Raw genomic sequence first — 12,708 nt, 5'->3', positions numbered from 1 at the left:
TGGGATTTCCTATTACACATACATCTTTGTATTCCTCACATGCAGCTTGCAGATGAACTGCTTCTCATGCATATTGTGACTATATTATGGTTTTGCTGACGTGACACCCCGCAGGCTTAAAAAAGAAAAAGAAACAACACCTCCTAGGCATCTGCAATATTAAAATGTCAGAAAAATGATAAGTCTTAATTAAGAGATAATAATGTATTAATAATTCATAGAATATAGTATCCCTCCTATTCACATGCGCGCGCGCACACACACACACACACACACCCCCCCCCGAGAATTAAACACAGAACAGGAGTAACAAAGGTAATTATCTTATTCTGGTTATGTAGGTTAATAAGGCCTTTTTTTTCTGAAGGCCACAAGATTAATGTGAGTCTATATAAAACCCCTCAGCTCTTGCCAAACTTGAGTTGAGTGTCCGTTAGATTCCAGAACTTTCAGTGTGCCAGGGATAGAACGGCACAGTGTTAATGTAATTATGTGTGTGTCAAAGAAAAGCCTTTTAAAGGAACAGTTCACTTAGTATGGAAAACAAAAATTTGGTCAAAAAGTATAAAAAACGTTTAAAAAAAATTAACACAATTAATCATTAATTATATATAAAAAAAACATTTAGTAAATTGCAACATTTCTCAATGCATTAAAAAATTATAAACAATTTACACAATTAATCTTTCTGCAGGGCTGTTAATTTAACAGGTTTAGTGTGATTAACATTAAAATATAAGTATAAAAAGATTAAAAAAGCAATATATTATAAAACAAATAATTATAATTTATTAAAAAATAGCACATTTAATCATTAATTATAAATACATCTCAAATTAACACAATTATAATGTCCCTATTCATAAATTCCTTATGAAATTTTCCTACCATCTGACCAATTCAAGCTGTATGTTATAATATCACTATATCTTTGCTAGTCTCACAAAACTACACTTACTGAGAGCAGACGGCACAGAAACAGACTTGGCTACACTCGCAGTCTGTTTTTCTTTCAGATGAGTCTTTACCATCGATGCCCAGTGTGTGCGCTTGTGTGTGCCGGTTTTGGCATGTCCTTTAGTTTAACAGTACTCCTGTGCACAAACCACAGGCTTGGCTCATTTAGATCATGGCAGTGGTATATGACAAGGTTTAACCTCAGTAACTGTATCTGGTTAACAGCAGGGTGACACCAAATTAACAAGCCCTCCTTTTACACCGACACACAATCACTGACCCAGCACGGAGAGCAGGGACAGGGCAAGGTAAAATCCTGGGAAAAAGCCAAGAAAACAGCAGAAGCACAAATCGAATGTGCAGAATATCACATTAATCCACACTAGAACACTCTGACAGTGGCATTTTGCATGAAGCATGGGTTACCTAACACGGCATGTAAGCAGCAAAAGGCCTCCAGGTTTGAGATGAAATATGGACCGGTACATCACAGGGATCTAATTTCGATTGTCACATCCTCAAGGTACTAATGAATGCCGACTCTGTCGTTGCTCTCTTACGAGCGCTGTCATAGCAATCCATAAAAACAATACATTATGCGTTTCAGTCGGGGGAAGATAAGTGTAACACTCGACTGTTGCATCCTCAGAATTGGCATAAAAAGCCAATATGGAAAGGTGAGCTATTTTAAAATCAGCAATACAAGAAATCTCTCAGGAAAAGAGAGGAATCAATCACTCAACAATCCATAATATTACCTGACCTGATGACACACGGCATTAAAACTTAGATACAAATAAGTACTGCTGACAAGAAATATACAGAGATACAGAGGGAAACCAAACACAAATGGCCAAATGTATGTGGACAATCGCTGCTGATTACCTAAACAGTTAAGCAGGACAAATCTCAATGCTACAGTGACATCTGAAGAGGAGATTGGCAGAAGGCCTTTTGTGTACTATAATCCCTTTGCATATTATCATGAGAAGATTATACGTTTAAAGTATAACCCCAACCCTCACTAACTAACTAAATAAATAAATATTGATTATTATTTTTGACACTATTTTAAGCATTAATAAGCACTATTTTATGTTATTACATAATTATCCTAAAATGTGATCTGGGACTTTTGAAATTTTGTTAATTATTTGCAAGCTCTTAAATTAAACTAAATAAAAAATATTTTAATTAAAAAAAAATATAGAAAAAAATCAAATGAAAATAAAGTTACACCAGTTGCACAAGAGCTGTATTTTCATAATGACCATTCTGATCAATTGAAAACCAGATGCAATATTGTCTAAACACAGCAAAGTGCCTCTCAAACCAACTAAAACAGATTGTAGAATATTTGATTAATGACTACGCAGGAGATGATATATATATACAGTGGGGCAAAAAAGTATTTAGTCAGCCACCAATTGTGCAAGTTCTCCCACTTAAAAAGATGAGAGAGGCCTGTAATTTTCATCATAGGTATACCTTTTTCTGCAAAGGGACCAGGACGACTGATCCGTGTAAACGAAAGAATGAATGGGGCCATGTATCGTGAGATTTTGAGTGAAAACCTCCTTCCATCAGCAAGGACATTGAAGATGAAACGTGGCTGGGTCTTTCAGCATGACAATGATCCCAAACACACCGCCCGGGCAACGAAGGAGTGGCTTCGTAAGAAGCATTTCAAGCATTTCATTTTCCCCACTGTATATATAGTGTGTGTGTTGGGGTGGGGATTGTAGTCCTGAGGGAGTGTATTTGTAAGCGGGGCTAGTTGATTATATTAATATCTATCTTCACTTGAGCTGAACTCTAATGTAGAACATATGGAACATTCATAATAAGCACTTCACACAGAAAGAGAGGAGAGAGGGAGGGGGAGAGACTCCTAATGGGGTCCTGCTTTCCACCACTAAATAGAAATAGGCAGACACTCATTTTATAAATTCATTTTTTAAATTCTCATATAGTCCAAAACTTTAATTTGGCTGAACAGACCTCTTCCTGTAGAGTTTTTCTTGAAATAAACAGCCAAGCCACATTTGGGGACATCTGGTCAGATTATTGCAAATATGTTTGTCAAATATAATGATGTCATAACTTTCATAAATGAAACCCAGCTGTAAAAAGTTGTGATTTCATGTTCCTCAAAAAAATATATAAAAAAATAAAAAAAATAGAATGTGCTATAATTCCATAATACATGTTTTGTATTCATTTTCATCTAAGAATAATTTTGTACTGGCCTTACTTTAAATTATTTAAATTTAAATATAATAAAAAAATTATGATTTAGAATAAACAATTAATTTACAAATAAATAAATAAATACATTTAATCATATTAATTAATCATTTTGTCTTTAATACATGTTTTGTATTCATTTTCATCTAAGAATAATTTTGTACTTGCCTTACTTTAAATTATTTAAATTTAAATATAATAAAAAAAATTATGATTTAGAATAAACAATTAATTTACAAATAAATAAATAAATACATTTAATCATATTAATTAATCATTTTGTCTTTAATAAAACGTAATATTACTACATTAAGCACAGTTAAATACTGTTAGATTGCTTTTATTTGTCTCCGAGTTTGAGGTTTAGGCAATGACATCCAATGAATTTCTCTATGTATTCTATGAAGAGAGCTCATAAAGTTTTTCAGGGACTACCGGTAGTATCCACAGCATCTGATAATATACAGGCTATAATAAACACACCGGAGGCAAGGGCCTGTCCGCCTTGGAAAACAGGTACCGGAGATAGATGACCTCTCTGATCCATACCCTTGGTTACGGCTCCATAACTCCTTCCCCGAGCCCGGATTTGGCTCATAACTGGCATCCAGACTTATTCAGAAAGTTCATTGGCCACATTTCATTCAGAAACATTAAAACTGTCACTCTGTCAATGAAGCAAAGGGGGAAGGTTGCTATAGTTACTCCTTTGTCAAAGTATGCCACTCTTCCTAGATGGACGTGCATTGTTATTTAACACAAATAAATCACTAAAAACACAAACAAATACATGTAAACAGATACACACACACCTATTGATTTATGGTGCAGCCTGTCTTTATTTTTTAACGGAACTCAAGGTTCACAGCTGCCTGTCATTCCTCAAGCAGACTTTTTGCAGTACAAATAAGGCCATTGTTAGCCTTTCTGGATTTCAAAGCATACAAATGGCTTTCTAGCGGGAGCACTTCTTTCGTATATAGTCAATATATGCAGCGAGATAGATGTTGAAATTGCCCATGTCATTTCACACTTTGGGTGGCTGCATTTGTGTCTGGGCCATTGTAAAGACCCGAGACCTTGAACGGCAGCCCAGATAAGAGGAGGTGAACAGGTGAAAAATGTGCCTGTCCACACACACACTCAATCCTGCCTACACTCTCGGCATTGCGGAGCATAAATACACTCTGAAAACAATCAACCTTCACTTTTAACAACAGCATGACTAATAACAGAGCTAATGATAAGATGAAAAAGAAAGAGAGAGGGCAAGTAAAGAATTTTTGTGTGCTTTTCTCTATCTTTATCTAGCTCTCCAGTCCTGGCTCAGTGATTTGCCACCATATGGCCTGGCTCATGTACTCGAATATGTGAATGCTAAAACAATGAATTCAACAGCTGCTCCAAAGAAAAACAGATCCTGAAGAGGAAAACAACAGGAAGATAACTGCACAAGCACCGCAGATCGCAGACTTAAATCTAGCAAATAAAGCCTATGTTCAAAATGAAATACTTGCGTACTTATTAATACGTACTGTGCATTGTGCCAGCATAAACATTTCAGACATTAATACGTGACGTTGTCACATGTCGTTGCAATGTGGCATATTTCATTCACCAAAAAATAAATATGTGCCTTTTTTTAACATTACACTGTTAAAAATACTTTAAAACATAACAATTCAATCAACCTGAAGCATTCTTACTGGTTTGCGCTGTTATTCAGCCTTTGTCCTCACTCTGAGAGCTACAGTTCATCTCGGTTTGCTTTTTGCTTAGGAATTCATTGCTTGTTTGGACTGGACATTTTTCCCCACTCCTATTTATTTTGTTGGAATGGAATGGAAAGTGTCAAAAATCATAGATGATTTGTCATGATGGAGAATGACGGTTGAGCACGCTGCAATGTGGGGTACAGTATTTTGGCATCTGAGCATTCCATGCATACAGAAAATGTGCCTAGTGTGCAGTATACGTACGGCATTCTGCAATATAGTTTAAAAAGTATGGTAAATAAAAAAATAAAATAAATAAAAAAAGCAAGCTACTGCAGGCTCACTCGAAAAACTTGCCTATGGTGACATTTCTGCAACACTTCAAAAATGTACCAATACACAATTTCCTGCAGTTTTCAGCTGAAATATCCATTATGATGACAAGAGCAGATTACTGATTAATAAAGAATTATCTTTGTGTGGTTCCTTGCACAATACGTTGTTATGACCTAAAACACGTTTACCATAGTGCATGATTTGTAAACTAATACATATTGACATTTGCATCACATAACCACACTTGCTTAGTAGCTCACCTGGTACAGTCCAATGAAACATGAATCACAATAAAACAACTCAACAACTTCTATAAGCAAGCCAAAATGGCATGGTTACTTCAGCAAATTTTTTTCTTTTTCTTTTTGTCTCATGTTTGCTAATGTTAACACTGTCAGTTCAGATATTTCTTTTACAAACTGCCACAACACGTACAACAACCAACATAATAAAATGTTGTCAGATTCACATTCATCTATTTTGGATTAAACTGAACACACTTTTAGTGCCACTCAACAGACATTTCACTTTGAATATGTTGCAAAACATGGAAGAAGCAATATAATACCATTTTGCAGAAATGGCACAGGCACGCTTTTCCAATGAGTCTGGATTGGAAAAAAAAGAAAGAAAACTACTTGTTGCGCTCAATCGATTCAAATAAAAACGAATTAATTGCTAATTATTTTCTGAAATTAATTGCAATTCATCCCACCTAACATTAAAGTTTTTAAATATATTTTTATATTGCAATTCAATCTTCGAATGAATGTAGAAACAGCATAAAGACAGTATATTTTTAATATTTGTTTAGTGGCATCTTTTTATGACTGAAGGTGAGTATCACTGATACCAATACAACTAATTTTTTATTCCTAATATTTAACCATTGACTATAGCCATTCTACATTACAGTATAATTGAACACTACATTACAGTTCTAATTTAAGTGAACTTAGAAAAAACTTCACATTAATCCACTATAATAAATGTCATATTTACCTGTGCCCTTCAGCAAGTAGGAAATACATCAATTTTAACATTTCTTAGACTTTAAAAAAATAACTTCTAATTTAAGTGAACTTAGAAAAAACTTCACATTAATCCACTATAATAAATGTCATATTTACCTGTGCCCTTCAGCAAGTAGGAAATACACAGAAATGTAATAAAGTTATTAAACACTAAATTCTAAATTAAATATACTGTAGATGAATCCTTAAAACTACAAAAGTTATTGATTTCCTCTTTTTTTATTTTGTTCTTTGATTAACAGACATCACAGCAGCTGGGTTTTTAGGTTTTTTGGCTGCTATTACTTTAAGAGCTGCCACTGCTGAACATGACGCAGATCTGACACGCATCGTATTTTCTCACAACTCTTTACCTTTTCTGACCCACTTCAGGTCTTAAAGTCTCTACTAATGAGCTGACAAGTTGAATCGGGTGTGTTAGATGAGGGAGACAGGGCAGTTTTTGAATAATACTGCGTTTCAGAGACATGTTCTTAAATCTGACTCATATATAAAAGATACTTACATGCATGCAGTTTTAAGGCAGCTTTAATCTCCTTTTTGGTAACTTCATGACTTAACTGATGACATAATTACGACATTGCATGCTCATACTTTCTTTTGTGCTTTAATATGAAATTATATACAGCACGCCACTGCATTTGTGTGCCGACTGAAGAGCACGTGCTACAAGCACAATGTAATGGCAGACAGGACAGGAAAATAGTTTTTTACTGACATGGCCTGACAACATCTCATCTGACCTCAGTTCACTGTTGTTCTACTGAAGCTCCATTGTCACCTGTACCTTTTCTGCGCTCGTTTGACTAGCGCCTGGTGCTGAGGCAAATTTGGAGTGCATGTCTGAAAAGTCTCCCGTTTGATGTGGTCGTAAAGTCGTTCTGCATCTAAATAAATGCAATTCTTGTCAAGAAAAAGAGACAGAAGCAGCAGCTGTGAGTTGGGTGGCCAATTCTAGCTCCGCCCCTGCATTAATTGTTTTAAATGCCTTAGTAAAGCTATGAAAATTACATATGACCATATGTACCCATTGTATGATGAGTTTGAGCTTTTGCCTTAAGGTCGAAAATTTAGGATGCCAGTGTTTCTTAAAAATAGGTGGAATAAATTTTATGTTAATTTTTACCACAAGCAGTGAAATGTCTAAATGAAAGATAGCGTGTGTTTTTTTTTCTCATGTTTGTGTTCTTGTTGTTATGTTGTATTGTTTTATATGTGAAACACATGTTCAAACCCACCGAAACAGAAGTTCCCCAAGGGGATAATAAAGGTACTACTACTACTAAATATTTTTAACGTGTTAACGCGCTAACTTTGACAGCACTAAATATTACTAATCACAAATGTGCCACAAATGACATTGATACATTCATGATATTTGCTGATGTTTGTTACATTAGACATGATATACGCCTGATGTTTGCTATTAGGTAACTCAGAGGGTTTGAATAATTGCACATCTATTTCCCTTGAAATGAGTTTCGATATGAAACAGGTAATGTGTTGCAGGCTCTAAGCACTGGCCCAGCTGCTCGTTGTTGTCATGGTGATTTTAATCACCACACAAACACCTACAGAAGGACAGAAACTATAACAATCACCCAACCAGTGCCTCATAAAGAGTGTGATTATGGAGATCTAGAATCTTGAGATACAATCTTCTGCAGACAAGCCTCTCTGTTATTCCTTTCATTTCTTGTTCTCTGATTTTCAAATGGCTGATTAAAGACCGCAAATATGTGCGTCGAATCACTCTGAAACTCGATAAGGGAATGCTGGTGTTATTGCAACTGACAAACAAGATGACATATGCAAAGTAATGCATATCATATTGATATTTAACAAAATACACAGAAAATCTATATCATGTGGGTGTGGGTATGTGTGTGTGTGGTAATTAACTACAGAATGATCTCCGGTGCTTAGCGTTTCCAACTCTCTCGTGTAGAGGCTGCTAATTAAAAAATAATTAAGAGGTGGGGGGAAAAAATCAAACATTGTTTGCGATCAAGCGCCGCATGCTGGGGGTGGACATAATTATGGTACGCCATCGAGAGGGTCATTTCATCACCACGGATACCTCTCAACATCGATTAAACACATGCCTTATCAGTGACACAACCCGAGCAATCCACTTCACAATCAAAGAAAGACAAGGGACGGACATGCAGTGGAAGGGCCGTCTCAGTGGACCGCCAATTACGTGCAAATTACTCTGAAAGAGCGTGAAAGAGAGAGCGGAGCGCAGGAAGGGTGGTTACATTAACTCCAGTACACTCGCTCCAACATACAGTCGCCGTAGTTACCAGTCTATTCTGGGATGTGAGCCCAGCTGACTGCACATTTATCTCGACTCTCATCTGTGAGCCATACAGGCTTGTGTAGGTGGGCTCAGAGAAGTTCGCAAGCTTGGTCGAGAAACAGAACTGACGAAAAGTTTGCACAGGATCTACACAGGAAGTAGCGGTAGATTCAGATTCAGCAGAGATCCCCAGTAGTCAGAAAGGCTTTGTAAACGCATCATGTATTGGGTAATATTCTTTTATCCCCAAATTACATCAGGCTAGCTTGATTCCAGAAGACTCAGAGAGCGAGTGAATAAAACGCCGTAAGAGTGAGGGAGGACACTGAGATTAATGACACGCATCTGCATTTAAATTATGTCTGATTCCTCATTAACTCTCCAAGTTCACGTCGCCTCCCTCCACCCCCTCAAACGTACCCTTTGGAGGAGTGGTGTGGTTTTACAGAGAATACATCAGCCCCAATGATAACATGACCCCATGATATGGGCACAGAGCAAATGACAGCTAATTAGGAGGAAGTTCACCCTGAACACACACACTCAGCTAGCAGGTGTCTGACTGCTCGAAGCCATCTGATGGGAGTCTCGTTAGGATGTAGAAGTGATTTGAGCCCAGAGAACAGGACATTTGTCCCACAGTATACCATGGCGAATTATATAACGCTGTGCATGAGAATCCTTGCACATATTTAGCTTAAACTAGAGTCTGTAATTAGATTTTAAAAATGATTAATTTCTTGATTTTCAAACTGAAAAATAAAAATTAAGCAGTATTAATATCAAATTTAATCGATTTATTTCAAAAATCACTTTGTTAAACACGTATTTAACTTTATACATTAGATTGGACCGGATTGCTAAAAAATACATTGTAAAAAATAAAAAAATAAATATAAATTAATTCTCTCACTTTTTCCACAGACCCTCTAGCACCCTCTTGAAACTCCCTGCAAGTCTTTAGGCTACAGTTTGAAAACCCTCAGCTCAGGAGACTTAGTGAAGCTCTTTTTGTTTTTTTGGTTGTCAATTAAAATTAACATTAAATTAAAAATCTCTATTGATTGCACAACACCATTGGAAGAGAGCTAAACTGGATAATTGCGTCACTGAATCATCAATGAACTGACTTTAGCTGAAAAATTACCCTGTTATTGTCTTCTTGCATTATTGACTAACTATTTTCCTGTTTGACACTGTAAAGCTGCTTTGACACAATCAGTATTGTATAAAGCGCTATACAAATAAAGGTGACTTGACTATTTTCTTAATGTATTTTATTGATCTTACTGTGAATGATTCATCTGTGCATGTTTATTTTGTTAACATGTGTACATCTTGTAATTTTTCATCAAAATGTCTTAACAGGAACTTCCGGTGACTTCTCTGATAATTGCACTGGCATAAACTTCGCAACAGTTCACATTCAGACCTGATACCTTCCAATCAACAACCAAGTCCCCGCTTCTTTTTCAATAATCTGTTTCACTCGGATGTACTTCACAATATGGAAGCCTATTTCACTAGCCTGATCTATTTCAACACAACTGAAATGAAATTGAGATGCTTCTTCTAAAGGTCATTTGAAACATGTTGACAAAGAGCATGCAGTTCTAAAATTAGTGGGACTAGTGTTACCGTAAAAATTTAAGGTTTGCACCATACCAGCAAAACATAATCAGAAGCTCCTGCAAAAACTCTAAACCCTAAAGACTGTTAATGGCATCATCATAAGATCGCAAGACCCTTTTTACTGGGGGACAAGCCTCAGTCAAATACTGCTGTGCTCCTGTAAATTATTACTGATAAATCCTAAATAAACCCAATATTCCAGCTATCATGTCATGTTTTGTTTTTTTCTATCAGCTGTTAAGAATGCAAAATTCTTAGATTCTCTTTTTGATGTTTGCAGCAGTTTCTCACATCGAAACAGGATACTTTATAAAACAGAAAACAAAAACAATGCCTGAGGTGGATATTTACTTATAATCCACTTTAGAAATGTATTCTAATGTTTTTTTAGCAATGGAGCAGATCTTTATTTTGCATGTAGCTTGTGAATGACTCTGTGCTGCAGGTAAAGACAATGTATATGTCCATAAGTTATGGACATATGGATATAAACTGTCTTTACCTGCAATTCAGAGTCATTAACAAGAATAAAAAATATATATGTCAAAATATGGGGACACTAATTTTGATGGAAGCCTGTGCCTGTTGGAGACACTTGAAATATATAGGATTTTCTTGAGTACACTATAGAATATTTGAGGCACCTCCAGAAGAGACACATCTGTTCAGTAAGCATTTAACTGAATCCTGTTAATGCACACACACAAAAAAAACTCTTAAACTTATACTTTTCTCAGTGTCATCTCTGTTTTACTTTGCTGGAACTTCATACTGCAGCACTTATGTCACTGCCACACTTATAGTATGTTGTATTCCTCATATGCAAGTCACTTTGGATAAAAGCCTCTAGTAAATGAATAAATGTAAATGTAAGGGTACAAGGGTACTCACGCTGAGAATATTAAAAAATCACCATATGATCCGAGAACCCTCAAGTATCAAGGATCTTTTCATTTTTACAGCATAGCACAGATATTTGATGAGAAATGTTTATATTTGCATCAAAATCTCTGATTTTTGATTGTAGACTTTGAAATCTTGGCAAATATGAGCACAAATTGAGGCATTATTTGATCTCTTCTGACTCCAGAAAAGACACTTATGAGATTACTGAGGTTTTTTCTTAAGAAAAAAATCAGAGAATCTATTTGCTCTCGCTGTCATATAGGAGAGACAATGGAGATATCAAAGAAATTAAAGAGATATTTCTTTTCAGTGAACCTTTACCACTGTGTCATTGATAACTTTAGGTTACTCCAGGGGGATTGTTCCTGTAATAATAATAAAAAAAAATCACCTGTATGGCAGTGTTGTCACTTGACAACTTACATACGTCTTAAATTGATTTTTCCGTACATTTCTGCCATATGTACATTAACTGACAGTCACCACTGATGAGCTACCACTAAATATTGTAGAAACTTAATTTGCTGTAAAGTTGCTTTGCAATGATTTGTATCGTGAAAAATGCTTCCTTGCCACTGTCGCCTTTGGCTTGCTTAGTTGGGGACACTTCATTTCTGGCAATATGTCGACTTGATTGCACAGATACTATTTGATACTATTTGAACTGCACTGAGCTGGATGATGACATCACTGAATCAATGATGAACTGACTTGAGCTGAAAAATTGTTTACTATTGTCCTCTTCACTATCGGCACACTATTTTTCTGATTAATACCGTAAAGCTGCTTTGACATAATCTGTATTGTATAAAGCGCTATATAAATAAAGGTGACTTGACTTGACTTGTCACGTGTCCTGGTCACATGGCATATACAGGCTATTCTCAATTCATACTACAATAAGACAGATCTGAAAGTGATTGTGATTAAACACGATAATAAAATGGAAAACAGTAGCACTTGGTCTGCATTAACATAAACCTTTTACACTGGTCTGGCATAAGGCGCATACCCGTTCTAAACCTCACAATTAATCACTTTCCATTAATTATGAAATAAATAATTAGTCTCCAAGTAGACTTGGAATGATGTGATTAAACCAGACTAATTAATGTATTAATTGATTTTATGTTAATTTAATTTTCTGCTAGAATGGTCGAATCTGTGGAGAATCATACTGAGTTTAATACAGAACCTGATGACAAAGGTCAGCTTAATGAGGGGAATGCTGTTATATGACTAGCCGAGTTTACTTTAACGTGACATTTACATTCATGATGGGACATATATTTAAAATAAATAAATAAATAAATAAATACACCTGGTAGTTGGAACATTCTGTCAGAGTGTCCTGAGAAAAAAACTGTTTTCATTGTAATCACGGAACCGTGAGACTTAAAAAAATAACTTTCTGCATTTTGAATATTTGGTAAATTTTTAAACATAGCTTGTACTGCTACAAAGTGCTGAACAGTTACTCTTTCCATTGCTTGAATATTAACGATCCAGCATCTGTTTAGCTAGAGGAGCTGCTTCTCCCTTTAGATTCTACAGAGTTTAAAAAGTTAACAGGCCTACA

Source organism: Sinocyclocheilus grahami, unplaced genomic scaffold (assembly GCF_001515645.1).
Source record: "Sinocyclocheilus grahami isolate Dianchi unplaced genomic scaffold, SAMN03320097.WGS_v1.1 scaffold283.1, whole genome shotgun sequence".
Lineage (NCBI taxonomy): Eukaryota > Metazoa > Chordata > Actinopteri > Cypriniformes > Cyprinidae > Sinocyclocheilus > Sinocyclocheilus grahami.
This window is presented reverse-complemented; position numbering follows the sequence as displayed.